This window comes from Convolutriloba macropyga, chromosome 11, assembly GCF_964194025.1.
Source record: "Convolutriloba macropyga chromosome 11, txConMacr16.3, whole genome shotgun sequence".
Lineage (NCBI taxonomy): Eukaryota > Metazoa > Xenacoelomorpha > Acoela > Convolutidae > Convolutriloba > Convolutriloba macropyga.
In genome coordinates, this window is record NC_134478.1 from 8,995,059 (window position 1) to 9,006,118 (window position 11,060).

Below are 11,060 nucleotides of genomic sequence, written 5' to 3' on the forward strand. Positions count from 1 at the left end.
ACATCTTTTTTCCTCTTAATGTTCAAGTCATGTAGAAAAATTTCAACATTTTTTCAGCAATTTCAAAAAAGAGTCAACAAAGTTCATTTGTACCTCATTTTTTTCCTCTTAATATACAAATCTAGCCGAAAATTTGTTTGGTTGAGGTTGTTTTCTTAGTGAAAACTACCAATAAAGTACTTAAATTGTCAGTTTTGTCCATAAAAAATATCTATTTTGTATTAGTCCCGAAAGGTCAATTGTATGTCAACTTTTTCCTCTTAAATTAGAAGTTCAAGAGAGAAAATTGTGTCAAAGTTAAAACTAAAACAATACTTGAAAAAGTATTAATTTTGTTTACATAAAGTATAAATGAGTCATCAAAGTTTGCTTGTGCATCACCCCCTCTAATTTTACAAGACCAGAACAAAAAAATTCGAGTGTAAAAGTTGTTTCATGTGTCATCATGTGTCATTTAAATTTATGTGAGAGTCATCATAAGTACATCGCTTTTCTCTTAGCTTACTAGTTACAGAGAAAAACTCCTTCTATAAATTTGTTTTGTGTCTGAAAGAAAAAACAAAGAACCTAAAATTGTATGATTTTCGCTCATAAAAGGTAAATATGAGTATATGTGAAATAAAAGGTCAAATGGACGTCATTTCGTTCTTCTTAATGAACAAGTCCTGGAGAAAAGTACAGGCAACCAAAATACGTTCATTTCTGAAAATTAACTCAAGATTATTTTAAAATGTATCAGTTTGTTTTATAAAAAACATAAAATGAGTCATGAGAGGTTTATTGTACATCGTTTTTTTCCTCATAATGTACAAGTCGCGGTGAAAAATTCATCAAATAAAAAACTCTTTCATTGGTAAAAATTGACAAAAACTTACTTTACTTTGCATTAGTTATTTTCATATAACGTATGTAGGAGTCAGCAAACGTCAATGTTCATCATTTTATTCCACTTGAGGTACAAGTATTGTGGAAATTTACTTCATTAAAAGGTTTTTCGTAAGTTAAAACTCATACATAACTGCTTAAAACTTTACGCAAACTAAAATGAGACTCATTTTTCCCTTCATAATATACAAATCTCTGAGAGAAACCTTCAGAGACAAAATTTTTCAAGAGAATCTCGATCAATCAGCAACAAACTAACGGAAAAATCAAGTGTATCAGTTTTGTTCACAAAAATAAATGAGTCATTAAAAGTCAATTTTAAATCATTTTTCTCCCTCCTAATGTACCAGAGATTAGATATTTGGAAACAAAAACTTGTTTCATTAGTGAAAACTAACATGCAAACACTTTGAAATGATTCCTAAGTAAAAGTTGATTCATGCGGAAAAATTAATTTAAAATTATTTCAAAACGTATGAAGCTCGGTCATATAAACTACAAATGAGTCATTACTAGTAAACAATAAATCATTTATTATCTTTCAATTTACAAGCAGAGGAGTGAAACTTATTCAATGAAAGTTAGTTTTCTGAAAAGAAAAATATTCAAAGGAACATCTATATTATGCACTTACATTACGTATGATTCAACCGGGCTCAGAAGTACACTATCTCCGATCACATAATGTACCATAGTAGGGCAATTTTTTGAAATTTTGTTACTAGAAAGTTGTTTTGAAAGTAAATTCGTCAATAAAAACTTTTAAAAAAATCAATTTCGTGCTTATTGTCGAGCAAAAAATGTTCGATTGTTTATTGTTTCATATCTCTCAAGGTACAAGTTATATACCAAAATATACCTGATGATGATTTCTTATGGGTGAATCCCGAAGCCGAAACATTCAAAGGCGCTTAAATTTCAAGCTCATATGCTGTTTTTAAGTGATGAAGTTTAATTGTATCTCGCTTGATAACTTTTTAGTTGATAATTTCACGTTAAAAAATTCTCCTTTAAGATTTAACAAAAAAAGAACATATAAAAGCTCAAATTGTTTGTTTTAGGCGTAGCACAGCAATTTTATTGTTACAAAGATTTGTATGATGGATATTTACGTAGACAAGTTATACAAAACTGAACCAGGAATAATTGACATAACTAAAACTGTGAAATTGATTGCTCATTATCTCTTTTATAATTTAATCCATAAAGTTCACGGAACAATACTTCAAGTCAGGAGCTTTAATGATTAAGTTTTATCAACAATGTCTACAAGCGCTGATCCAAAGTATTGAAGAGTGGGAACTCACACCAAACTGTGTTAATTATTACTATGCATGATTTGGAATTAAACGATGTATGTTTTACTCAGTGTTAATTTTTTTGTATAAGTAGCTAGAAGACGCCAACATTTAGGAGTTTTTCATAAAATAAAGTCCGGAACATTTTTCCAAATATGTTAGACAAAAGATTTGTTGTTGACTGTGCAAACTGGTTTTTCGTAACGTAATATTAACGAAACAAAGTTACGCACTTGAAACTAAAAAAATTATCTGTTTTTTCTTTTTCGAAAAATGAAGCAATGAACCATGCATGCACGAAAACCTACCAGATAGAACTCTAAGTGCATGCATTGTTCATTGCTTCGTTTTTCAAAAAAGAAATAAAGATAATGTTTTTAGTTGCAAGTGCGTAACTTTGTTTCGTTAAAATTACGTTACGAAAAACCAATTTGGAAAAAAATTCCGGACTTTGTTTTATGAAAAACTTTTAAATGTTGGTGTCTTCTAGCTACTTATACAAAAAAATTAACACTGAGCAAAACGTACATCGGCTAATTTCAACTCATGCATAGTAATCATTAACACAGTTTGGTGTGAATTCCCACTCTTCGAAAAAAATTATAATTACTGCTGATCTTTGAATACTTTGGAACAGCGCCTGTAGACAATGTTGATAAAACTTAATCATTAAAGCTCCTGACTTGAGGTATTGTTCCTTGAACTTTATGGATTAAAGTATAAAAGAGATAATGCGCAATCAATTTCACAATTTTAGTTATGTCAATTATTCCGTGTTCAGTTTTGTATAACTTGTCTACGTAAATATCCATGATACAAATCATTGTAACAATAAAATTGCTGTGCTACGCCTTTAACAACGATTTGGGGTTTTTATATGTAAACTCGATTCTTTTTTGTTAAATCTTAATGGAGAAATTTTTAACACAAAATTTTCAACTAAAGAGATATAAAGCGATATACAATTAAATTTTGATCACTTAAAAATAGCGTATGAGCTTGAAAATGAAGCGCCTTTGAATGTTTCGGCTTCGTGATTCACCCATAAGAAATTATCATCAGGTATATTTTGGTATAACACTTGTACCTAGAGAGATAGGAAATTATAAACAATCAAAGTTACTGAACAATCAAAAATAGATGTTCCATTGAACATTTTTCTTTTCAGAAAACTAACTTTTATTGAATAAGTTTCACTCTACTGATTGTATATTGAAAGATAATAAATGATTTATTGTTTACTAGTAATGACTCACTTATAGTTTATTTGACCGAGCTTCATACATTTTGAATTAATTTTAAATTAATTTTTCCGCAGGAATCAACTTCCATTTAAGATTTATTTCTCCGGGACATGTATATTGGGCGGATTAAATTGACGTACTATTACACATTTTGATGATGTATATATAATTTACCTTACCGACACTAATACATTTCAAAGTGTTTGCATGTTAGTTTTCACTAATGAAACAATTGTTTTTCTAAATATCTATTCTCTGGGTACATTAAGAGGGAGAAAAATGATTTAAAATTGATTTTTAATGACTCATTTACATTTTTGTGAACAAAAGATACTCTTTTGAGAATTTTTCCGTTAGTTTTTTGCTGATTGATCAAAATTTTCTATATAAATTTGGTCTCTGAAGGTTTCTCTCAGAGATTTGTATATAATGAATGAAAAATGAGTCTCATTTTAGTTTGCGAGAAGTTTTAAGTAGCTTTGTCTAAGTTTTAACTTACGGAAAACCTTCTAATGAGGGAACTTTCCCCGATATTTGCACCTCAACGATAAAACGAATAAAACGATGAACATTGACGTTTGCTCACTCGTACAAACGTTATATGAAAATAACTAATGCAAAGTAAAGTAAGTTTTTGATAATTTTCACAAATGAAACAGTTTTTTATTTGATGAATTTTTCATTGCGACTTATACATTATCAGGAAAAAAAACGATGTACAATAAACCTTTGATGACACATTTTATATTTTTTATGATACAAACTAATACATTTTAAAATAATCTTGCGCTAATCTCCAGAAATGAACGTATTTTTTTACCTGTACTTTTTTCCAGGACTTGTTCATTAAGAAGAAAGAAATGATGTACATTTGACCTTTTATTTCACATATACTCATATTTACCTTTTATGAGCGAAACTCATACAATTTAGGTTCTTTGTGTTCTCTTTCAGACACAAAACAAATTTATAGAAGGAATTTTTTACTGTAACTAGTAAGCTAAGAGAAAAGCGATGTACTTATGATGAATCTCACACAAATTTAGATGACACATGATGACACCTGAAACAACTTTTACATTAGTATTTTTTTGTTCTGGTCTTGTAAAATTAGAAGGGAGTGATGCACAAGCAAACTCATTTATACTTTATGTAAACGAAATTGATACTTTTTCAAGTATTGTTTTAGTTTTAACTACAAAACAATTTTCTCTCTGGAACTTCTAATTTAAGAGGAAAGAAGTTGACGTACAATTGACCTTTCGGGACTAATACAAAATAGATATTATGTATGGACAAAACTGACAATTTAAGTACTTTATTGGTAGTTTTCAGTAAGGAAACAACCTCAACCAAACAATTTTTCGCCAGAATTGTATACTAAGAGGGGAAAAAATGAGGTACAAATGAACTTTGTTGACTCCTTTTTGAAATTGCTGAAAAAATGTTGAAATTTTTCTATATGACTTGAACATTAAGAGTAAAAAATATGCGCAAGTTACGTTTGATGACCCACATATCAATTATGTTAGCCAAATTGACATTTTTTATAACATTTTTGTGTTAATTTTCACTAATTGAGCAAGTTTTCCCTAAGAAACTTTTCTCTATGACTTGTACGTTGAGAGGAGAAAACTGACTTTTGATAACTCATATATATTCTTTATGTGAGCACAATTGACATTTTTTAAAGTAGTTTTGCGTTTGTTTTCACTAATAGAACAAATTTTCCTCAGATTACTTTTCTCTATGACTTGTACATTGAGAGGGAAATAATGATGTACATATAACCTTTGATGACTCATATATACTTTATGTGATCAACATTTAGGTTTTCCTAAAGTAGTCTCTGTTACTTTTCACTAAATAAACAACATTTGATTTAGAAATATTTCTCAATATATATTTTACAATAAGAGCAAAAAAATAATGTACAAATGACCTGTGCGGACCCATATATACTTTATGTGAGCTTTATTTAAGTTTTTTAAAATAGTTTTGTGTTAACTTTCACTAATCAAACAAATTTTAATTAAGAAATATATCTGTATGACTTGTAAATTAAGAGGAAAATTTGATGTACATATGAACTTTGATGAGTCATCTATACTTTATTTGAGCAGTATTTAGGTTTGCCTAAAGTAGTTCTGTGTTACTTTTCACTAATTGAACAACTTTTCCTTAAAAATTTTTCTCTATGACTTCTACATTAAGAGGGGGAAAAATGATGTACAAATGACCTGTGTTGACTCATATACACTTTATGTAAGCTTTATTTAAATTTTTGAAAATAGTTTTGCGTTAACTTTCAACAATTAAACAACTTTTTCCTAAGAAGATATCTTATATCACTTGTACATTAAGAGGAAAAATTGATCTACAAATACCATGTGCTGACTCATATATAGTTTATGTGAGCTTTATTTAAGTTTCTTAAAATCAATCTTGTGTTAACTTTCACTATTTAAACAACTTTTAATTGAGAACATTTTCTCTATGACTTGTACATTAGTAGGAAAAATGATGTCCAAATGAAATTGATGACTCATATATGGTATATGTGAGCAACAACTAATTTTCTAAAGTAGTTTTGTGTTATTTTTCACTTATTTAACCACTTTTACTTGGGAAGTTACCTTCTATGACTTGTACATTAAGAGTAAAATTTTGATGAACAATTTATCTTTGATGACTCATATATATTTTATGTGAACGTCATTTAAGTTATTTAAAGTAGTTTAATGTTATTTTTTACTAATTAAATAACTTTTACTTAAAAAATTTTCCTCTCTGGCTTGTACATTAAGAGGAAAAAATAATGTACAAATGACCTGTGTTGACTCATATACACTTTATGTAAGCTTTATTTAAATTTTTCAAAATAGTTTTTTGTTAACTTTCAATAATTGAACAACTTTTTCTTAAGAAGATTTCTTCTATCACTTGTACATTAAGAGGAGAAATTGATGTTCAAATACCCTGTGCTGACTCATATATAGTTTATGTGAGCTTTATTTAAGTTTCTTAAAATTAATCTTGTGTTAACTTTCACTAATTAAACAACTTTTAATTAAGAACATTTTCTCTATGACTTGCAAATTAGTAGGAAAAAATGATGTCCAAATGACCTTTGATGACTCATATACGGTATATGTTAGCAACAACTAACTTTCTAAAGTTGTTTTTGTGTTATTTTTCACTCATTTAACCTCTTTTACTTGGGAAGTTACCTTCTATGACTTGTACATTAAGAGTAAAATTTTGATGAACAATTGATCTTTGATGACTCGTATATATTTAATGTGAACGTCATTTAAGTTTTTTAAAGTTGTTTATTGTTACTTTTTACTAATTAAATAGCTTTTACATAAAAAATATTCCTGTCTGACTTGTACATTAAGAGGAAAAAATAATGTACAAATGACCTGTGCTCACTCATATATACTTTATGTGAGCTTTATTTATGTTTTTTAAAGAAGTTTTGTGTTAGTTTTCACTAATTGAACAACTTTTCCTTATGAAAGTTTTCTCTAGCACTTGTACATTAAGAGGGAGGAAACGATGTAGAGGTGGCCTTTGATGACTCATATGTATGTTATGTGAGTAAAATTGATGTGTTTTAAAATAGTTTTGTGTTAGTTGTCACTAATGGAACAACTTTTCCGTAACTTATTTTTCTCTAGAACTTTTACATTAAGAAGAAGAAAATGATGTACAATTAACCTTTGATTACTCATATATATTTTAGATAAGCAAAATTGATGTTTTTTAAAGTAGTTTTCTGTTAGTTTTTACTAATGGAACAACTTTTCCCGATGAAAAATTTCTCTAGCACTTGTACATTAAGAGGGAGAAAACGATGTAGAGGTGGCCTTTGATGACTCATATGTATGTTATGTGAGCAAAATTGATGTTTTTTAAGGTAGTTTTGTGTTAGTTGTCACTAATGGAACAACTTTTCCTTATGAAATTTTTCTCTAGAACTTGTACTTTAAGAAGACAAAAATTATGTACAATTAACCTTTGATGACTCATATGTATGTTATGTGAGCAAAATTGATTTTTTTTAAAGTAGGTTTGTGTTAGTTTTCCCTAAAGGAACAACTTTTCCTTAAGAAATTTTTCTCTAGAACTTGTACATTAAGAAGAAAAAAATTATGTACAATTGACCTTTGATGACTCATATGTATTTTATGTGAGCAAAGTTGACGTTTTTTAGAGTGGTTTTGTGTTAATTTCACTAAAGGAACAACTTTTCCTTAAGAAATTTTTCTCTAGGAATTGTACATTAAGAAGACAAAAATGATGTACATATGGAATTTGATGACTCATATATATGTTATGTGAGCAAAAACTGATGTTTTTTAAAGTAGTTTAGTGTTTGTTTTCACTAATTTAACAACTTTTCCTGATGAAAGTTTCCTCTAGCACTTTAACATTAAGAGGGAAAAAACCATGTAGAGGTGGCCTTTGATGACTCATATGTATGTTATGTGAGCAAAATTGATGTTTTTTAAAGTAGTTTTGTGTTAGTTTCCACTTATGGAACAACTTTTCCGTATAAAAGTTTTCTAGCACTTGTACATTTGTACATTAAGAGGGGAAAATTATGTAGAGGTGGCCTTTGGTGACTCATATAATTGTTATGTGAGCAAAATTGATGTTTTTTAAGGTAGTTTTGTGTTAGTTGTCACTAATGGAACAACTTTTCCAAATGAAATTTTTCTCTAGAACTTGTACATTAAGAAGACAAAAATTATGTACAATTAACATTTGATGACTCATATGTATGTTATGTGAGCAAAATTGATTTTTTTAAAGTAGTTTTGTGTTAGTTTTTACTAATGGAACAACTTTTCCCTAAGAATTTTTTTTCTAGAACTTGAACATTAAGAAGAAAAACAATTATGTACAATTAACCTTTGATGACTCATATGTATGTTATATGATCAAAACTGATGTTTTTTAAAGTAGTTTTGTGTTAGTTTTCACTAAGGGAACAACTTTTCCTTAAGAAATTTTTCTCTAGAACTTGTACATTAAGAAGAAACAATTATGTACAATTAACCTTTGATGACTCATATGCATGTTATAAGATCAAAACTGATGTTTTTTTAAAGTTGTTTCGTGTTAGTTTTTACTAATGGAACAACTTTACCTTAAGAAAATTTTCTCTAGAACTTGTACATTTAGAGGAAAAAATGATGTACAATTGACCTTTGTTGACCCATATATATGTTTTGTGAGCAAAATTGATGCTTTTTAATGTAGTTTTGTGTTAGTTTCCACTAATGGAACAACTTTTCCTTATAAAAGTTTTTCTCTAGCACTTGTACATTTGTACATTAAGAGGGGAAAATTATGTAGAGGTGGCCTTTGGTGACTCATATAATTGTTATGTGAGCAAAATTGATGTTTTTTAAGGTAGTTTTGTGTTAGTTGTCACTTATGGAACAACTTTTCCTAATGAAATTTTTCTCTAGAACTTGTACATTAAGAAGACAAAAATTATGTACAATTAACATTTGATGACTCATATGTATGTTATGTGAGCAAAATTGATTTTTTTAAAGTAGTTTTTGTGTTAGTTTTCACTAATGGAACAACTTTTCCTTAAGAATTTTTTTTTCTAGAACTTGTACATTAAGAAGAAAACAATTATGTACAATTGACCTTTGATGACTCATATGTATGTTATATGATCAAAACTGATGTTTTTTAAAGTAGTTTTGTGTTAGTTTTCACTAATGGAAAAACTTTTCCTTAAGAAATTTTTCTCTAGAACTTGTACATTAAGAAGAAAAAATTATGTACAATTAACATTTGATGACTCATATGTATGTTATGTGAGCAAAAATGATGTTATTTAAAGTAGTTTTGTGTTAGTTTTCACTAAAGGAACAACTTTTCCTTAAGAAATTTTTCTCTAGAACTTGTACATTAAGAAGAAAACAATTATGTACAATTAACCTTTGATGACTCATATGTATGTTATAAGATCAAAACTGATGTTTTTTTAAAGTTGTTTTGTGTTAGTTTTTACTAATGGAACAACTTTACCTTAAGAAAATTTTCTCTAGAACTTGTACATTAAGAAGAAAGACAATTATGTAGAATTAACCTTTGATGACTCATATGTATGTTATGTGAGCAAAACTGATGTTTTTTAAAGTAGTTTTGTGTTAGTTTTCACTAATGGAAAAACTTTTCCTTAAGAAATTTTTCTCTAGAACTTGTACATTAAGAAGAAAAAATTATGTACAATTAACCTTTGATGACTCATATGTATGTTATGTGAGCAAAAATGATGTTTTTTAAAGTAGTTTTGTGTTGGTTTTCACTAATGAAACATTTTTTCCTTAAGAACTTTTTCTCTAGAACTTGTACATTAAGAAGAAAAAAATTATGTACAATTAACCTTTGATGACACATATGTATGTTATGTGACCAAAATTGATGCTGTTTAAAGTATTTTTGTGTTAGTTTTCACTAATGGAACAACTTTTCCTTAAGAAATTTTTCTCTAGAACTTGTACATTAAGAACAAAAAAATTATGCAAAATTAAACTTTGATGACACATATGTATGTTATGTGAGCAAAATTGATGTTTTTAAAGTATTTTTGTGTTAGTTTTCACTAATGAAACATTTTTTCCTTAAGAAATTTTTCTCTAGAACTTGTACATTAAGAAGAAAAAATTATGTACAATTAACCTTTGATGACTCATATGTATGTTATGTGAGCAAAAATGATGTTATTTAAAGTAGTTTTGTGTTAGTTTTCACTAAAGGAACAACTTTTCCTTAAGAAATTTTTCTCTAGAACTTGTACATTAAGAAGAAAACAATTATGTACAATTAACCTTTGATGACTCATATGTATGTTATAAGATCAAAACTGATGTTTTTTTAAAGTTGTTTTGTGTTAGTTTTTACTAATGGAACAACTTTACCTTAAGAAAATTTTCTCTAGAACTTGTACATTAAGAAGAAAGACAATTATGTAGAATTAACCTTTGATGACTCATATGTATGTTATGTGAGCAAAATTGATGCTTTTTAATGTAGTTTTGTGTTAGTTTCCACTATTGGAACAACTTTTCCTTAAAAAAGTTTTCTCTAGCACTTGTACATTTGTACATTAAGAGGGGAAAATTATGTAGAGGTGGCCTTTGGTGACTCATATAATTGTTATGTGAGCAAAATTGATGTTTTTTAAGGTAGTTTTGTGTTAGTTGTCACTTATGGAACAACTTTTCCTAATGAAATTTTTCTCTAGAACTTGTACATTAAGAAGACAAAAATTATGTACAATTAACATTTTGATGACTCATATGTATGTTATGTGAGCAAAATTGATTTTTTTTAAAGTAGTTTTGTGTTAGTTTTCACTAATGGAACAACTTTTCCTTAAGAATTTTTTTTTCTAGAACTTGTACATTAAGAAGAAAAACAATTATGTACAATTGACCTTTGATGACTCATATGTATGTTATATGATCAAAACTGATGTTTTTTAAAGTAGTTTTGTGTTAGTTTTCACTAATGGAAAAACTTTTCCTTAAGAAATTTTTCTCTAGAACTTGTACATTAAGAAGAAAAAATTATGTACAATTAACCTTTGATGACTCAT